General features: G+C 37.1%; 1 non-coding gene across 1 annotated transcript; it reads right to left on the reverse strand.

Moving 5' to 3' along the window:
* Nucleotides 1-4,363: 4,363 nt before the first annotated feature.
* On the reverse strand, nucleotides 4,364-4,470 carry LOC121206574 (small nucleolar RNA R71). Its single transcript, XR_005901639.1, has one exon. It is a non-coding gene; the product is annotated as a small nucleolar RNA R71 (small nucleolar RNA).
* Between the last annotated feature and the right edge of the window lie 937 nt (nucleotides 4,471-5,407).

Genomic DNA, 5,407 nt, shown 5'->3' on the forward strand with positions numbered 1-5,407 from the left:
TCATACATGTATGCAATATATATAAAATGGCATGCTCAATTAGTCATACATCTCATAAGGGCATAATAGTCATTTTAGCACATAAAGGCATGATTGTCGTTTTATCAATTTTGGGGATCTAGGTATACTTACCGACCCAATAGTAGGTCAACAGCTGTCTAGGGCAACCCGTGCAACCTTAATAGTCCAACAGTGAAAATGGGTCCAAAGCCCATAATACAGGCCCATGTGGGCCCACACGCCTGTCTGGCCCACATAGCCCAAAAATGGCCTTGGCTATGTGGATTATACAACCTGGCCCAACGCTTTCCATACGTCCCTGTGGTTTACCCGTGTAGGGTCCGCATGCTCGTGGGGCCCACATGACCCATTTTAGGCCCGTATGGCCCAATTCGACATTAGGCCATGAGATCACTCATGGCCGGCCTTAATGATCTTACACCCACGTTTAGTAATTCAGGTTACCATACAAGCAAGCGCACGCTCATGTAGCTTCAACGGTCACCTATTTCGGCTTTTGCCGATTTACGATTATGGTAGTGTTTTTACACACCTATTAGGATTCTAGGTACGGAACCCCTCTTGAGATGAACTGCACCTAAAACAAACGACAAATCCATGACCAACTTTAGTCATGCTCAAAAACAAGCATACCAAAAACAATCCCCAAACGACGGTATTTAGTATTACTTACTTCCACTACTTCAACTGATGTTGCCTATCACTCCTCAGGTAAACCAAGTTCAACACGATTTGGCACTGTCAAAATAACATTTGACATAACTATGGATTAGAACCTTAGCGAATTAACAAATAACAACATTACTCACAACGCTTGAGACATAACTTCTGCCCCTACAAAAATACTTACCAACCGACAGCAACTCGCACTGGACAGAACCCACTACTTAGGAGAAGGAAAGTCGACAGAAGAGGAAGGATGGGAAAAACGAAATATTCAGCCAATGGAATAAAGAAACACGAAAGCCGATCCCCCCTTTTGAGAGAAACCGAAAGCAGAAGAGGGGTAGGGAAGAAAATATTCGGCTTTAACAATGTAAAGGGAAAGTCGATAAAAGCCAAAGGAATAGAGAGAGAAGAGAAAGGGGTATTCGGTCAGTGACAAAAGGAGAAGGTGAATGTTGAGGACCGATTGGGAGAGGGGAAGAACACGAGTTCAACAAAGGTTAATGAGGGTAAAAGAGAAACAGAGATGAGAAGATAGCAAAGAGGACGAAACTGCAGGGACATGAACCCAAACCCCTAGTGCAAATGGCAGAAAAATAGATGCTTGAAGAAAGAAAAGAAGAGAAGAAGGGAAGAATTCAAGAAAGTAGCAAAAACAGATTCGACAAAATGACCTCAAGGGATTCGGCAAATGGGGAAAAGCATGACCGTATGGCTAGGGACACCAAAGACAAGTCAATGGTTGAGGAGAATCCCATTTTTGCACCACCACTCCCCCATTCCATGATCCACTCCGCAAATCTCTCCTGCAATCTCTCAACCAACCAAGTTGAACCCCATTCAAACTCCTTAGAGTTTGAGCCAACCTAGAACACTTCCACCGCACTTCCAACAAAATAAAACTTACTTTGTGCGTAGCAGGACTCGAACTCCAAACCTCAGGTTACAGTAACATACCACCTATCCCCTAGACCATCAAGCCTATTCTGACATAAAATACCCACATTTATTTAAGAAACTATTGACTAGAGACAAGGTTTATTCATATTAAAAACAAAACTTTTGCACAATCCAAAGCTTGAACCCAAGACTTCTCAGGCACTTCCCAGAACACTTGACCACTGAAGTAGATACACAATTGTGTCACTTTCTTACACAGACCTCCTAACTGTTCCCATGCTCAAGACCTAATACTTCTAAGCCCAAAATCCGGGGCGTTACTTGATATCTGTGATAGATGGAAGTGATGAATAATTGGAAATACTATGGCAAGAGTGAGCGCAAAAATGTAATGGAAATAATGAGTGTGATTATCCGAATAGAATGTAAACAAAGAAATAAACAACTAAATATGTTGTGGCAAAGATAATACGACAAATAATAAGCATAGAGTGATGTTGATTCGGAAGGTTGAGATTACCTGGAATCGACCGTTACTGTCAATAACGCCTTGGCAAAATCGTATCTACTTTACTGTACAGAAGAGTTTTAAAATGGCCTGCCTCTCGTGAGAGCAAAACCTCAAGTTACCTTTCCCGTTCCTATAGGATTTTTAGATATCTTGCATGGGTTCCTTCTATATTATTGTGACTCTATGTCTAGAGTCAACTACAAGTGTCTATCAAATACTTGCTCATTTCATTTAATTTTAATCCAACTAGTCCAACCAATTAAAATCAATTTATAAGTATGCGAACAGTCTTCTATGTCTAGATATCATTTTCATTTTAATTAAGAAATAAAAACAAACAAATGAAACGGTAAAGTAAATTACATATATATTGCATCCATAAAAATAGTTTAAGGTTTCATCGAAAGTAATCCCAACCCTATGAGACTTAGCTCATAGGCTGGGAAATAAAATTCCAAACAAAAAAATTATCCGACATTGTGTTAAACTACGTCAATTCAATCTTTTGAAGGAACACTAATGGAAGTAACAGAAGAACTTCAAGAAACAGCTTTTGCTTGCCTAGTCCACACTTCAGTAGCACAACGTCCTGTGATGGCTAAGAAGGACTACCTTCAACTTCCTTTCCTTTATGCAGTCGAACCCTTATTCAGGCCTAAGAATCTCTCCTTTTTTGTTTTTTTTTCACTCTTTTTTTCACATTTTGTGAGGTCCCCTTCATCCGCTTTTATAGATAATTAGGCTAGGGTCAGCTCATAGCTTGTGATTATCTTCTCCTCTTTTAGGGGGATTTATTTGGTACAAATTTGAATTTGATTTGGAACTGTTGTGTGAAAAATGTTGACTTGGTCTTCCTGGCATTACCATGGCATTCATGTTGGCAAATTATCTATAATTTACCCTCACAAAACTTCACTCATTTATTTCCTTGTTCCAAAACCTGTTCTTGCCATACCAACACATAAAAAACTCCACCACAAGCAATTAAAACCACCTAATTCCAACACAATCCAAGTCCTAATGCAATATTAAAAATGCTAATTAAAATGTCCTAAAATGTAACAAAATGTACTTAATTACAAGCAATTAGCTAAGTTTAAAGGCATGAAATATAACTCCTTTCAAGAGTTATCACACCCCAAACCTGAGTTATTGCTTGTCCTCAAGAAAAATACACCTAAATGGATGAATGCCCCCATTTTTTCCTTGGCAAAAAACCTTCTTGTATTGCCTAGCTATTCAAAAAATAATTTATACCTTTGTTCTTGACAATATGCTCTTTTCCTAAAACTGATTCAAATGCCAAAGTTTTGCTCAGTCCTAAAAACAAAATTTCCTAAGTATCCATGCATTCTTTTTTTTTTCCTATAGAAAATAGATTTTTATTCACTTAGTTCATTCGTTACCTAAACAGAAGTAACTTGCTTTAAGCCTATATCAAATTATATTATTAACATATTTATATATTTATTCTCCTTTTTTTCCTTTCTTTTTTTTCTTTTACCTTTTCTTTAATGGAAACCATATTAGGGGATTTACTTATGTCACAAAAATGTTTTTGACTTGACAATCACGATAGAGCATACATCAAATCACTGTACTTCATCATGTCACAATTTAAACCAAAAGTCACTCATGAAACTAAGACCTTTAACAAAAAAGATGGATGGAGCATACAACTACCTCTTTAGCTACTCAGTCCTTTGCTACAGCGGAATGCCCCTAAAATTATATCTCATACACTTACTTAGTTCCTCATTTCTAATCAATAGCATGATAGAGCAAACAAAGTGATGTTGACCTACTTAGCAACTCTAAGCATTAGAGTGCATACTTATTTAAACAAAATGTCATAGAAATTTAACTAAATTTTGGTTTCAAAATCCCTAAGGGCATTAAATGATACTTACTATATTTCAAAAAACAAAAAAAAATAGAGTATAGGACAATCCATTTTTAGAAATCAATTTCCAAGTAACTTAGCCTAAGCTAATTTCACCCAATCTATTGTTACCCACTGAAGGAAAGTTCGATAGACTACCCACTGAAGACCTAAGATTACATTTAAGACTCATTCTAGAAGTATTTGATTGATTAAAATAGTAGGATGTTCCTAAAGACGCCTTGAGCATTAAGCTATTCCCATATTCTTTAAGAGATAGTGCAAGAGCATGGCTAAATGTTTTTCAGGAAGGAATAATGGCATCATGGAATGATCTTTGCCAGAGGTTCTTGCTACGGTATAATTCACCTATTATGAATTCTGAGCTTCGAAATGACATCACATATTTTCGACAGATAGAGGACGAGACGCTATATGAAGCTTGGGAACGATTTAAGGAGTTAATTTGGAAATGTACAATGCATGGATTCCAGCACTGGACTTAGATGGAGATGTTTTACAATGGGTTAAATGCACATACAAAGATGGTACTTGATGCGCCTCCCAATGGTACATTGTTGGATAAATCCTATAATGAAGCATATGAGATTTTGGAAAAGATTGCCAACAATGATTATCAATATTCGACCACGAGAGTTAGGATGGACAAGAGAGCTGCTGGTACAATAGAGCTTGACGCAATCACTTCATTGACAACTCAGGTATCATCTTTCACTAATATGATTAAAAGCATGAAAAGTTCAGCTGTATTCCATGAGATGAAATTAGCAAAGTTGTCATGCATTTATTGCAAGGAAAATCATATGTTTGACGAATGCCCATCAAATCAAGCATCAGTATACTACATGGGTAATTTCATTTGAAATAGAATTCCATAATCCAACACCTATAATTCAGGGTGGAAGTAGAATCTGAATTTTAGTTGGGGTAATCAAGGTGTAGGAAAGTTCAACAATTCTGCAAGACAAAATGTCAACAATGCACCACCTGGTTATGTTCCACCTATGCTAAGACAAAATAATCAATATGGTCAAGCATCATTTTCTACTTCCATTGAAGTTTTTTTAAAGGAATATATGGTCAACAATGATGTTGTAATTCAGAGTCAAACTGCATCTCTCCGAGCAGTTGAAAATAAAGTGGGGCAAATAGAAAATGCTTTAAATTTGAGACCACAAGGAAAGGAGCATTGCAAAGCAATTACTCTTAGAAGTGGGACTCAGTTGGATGAAGTTGTTCAAGATACCACAATAGAAAAGGATAATTTCATACTCGACCAGGAAAAGAATTTAGAATTGTCTGAAAAGAACACTGCAACTGAAAAGGTAAAACAACAGCCTGTCACAGAAAAATTACATCATTTCACTGGTGGAAATGCCACAGCAAAACAATATCATCAATTAGAA

The sequence above is a fragment of the Gossypium hirsutum genome, chromosome A01 (assembly GCF_007990345.1).
Source record: "Gossypium hirsutum isolate 1008001.06 chromosome A01, Gossypium_hirsutum_v2.1, whole genome shotgun sequence".
Lineage (NCBI taxonomy): Eukaryota > Viridiplantae > Streptophyta > Magnoliopsida > Malvales > Malvaceae > Gossypium > Gossypium hirsutum.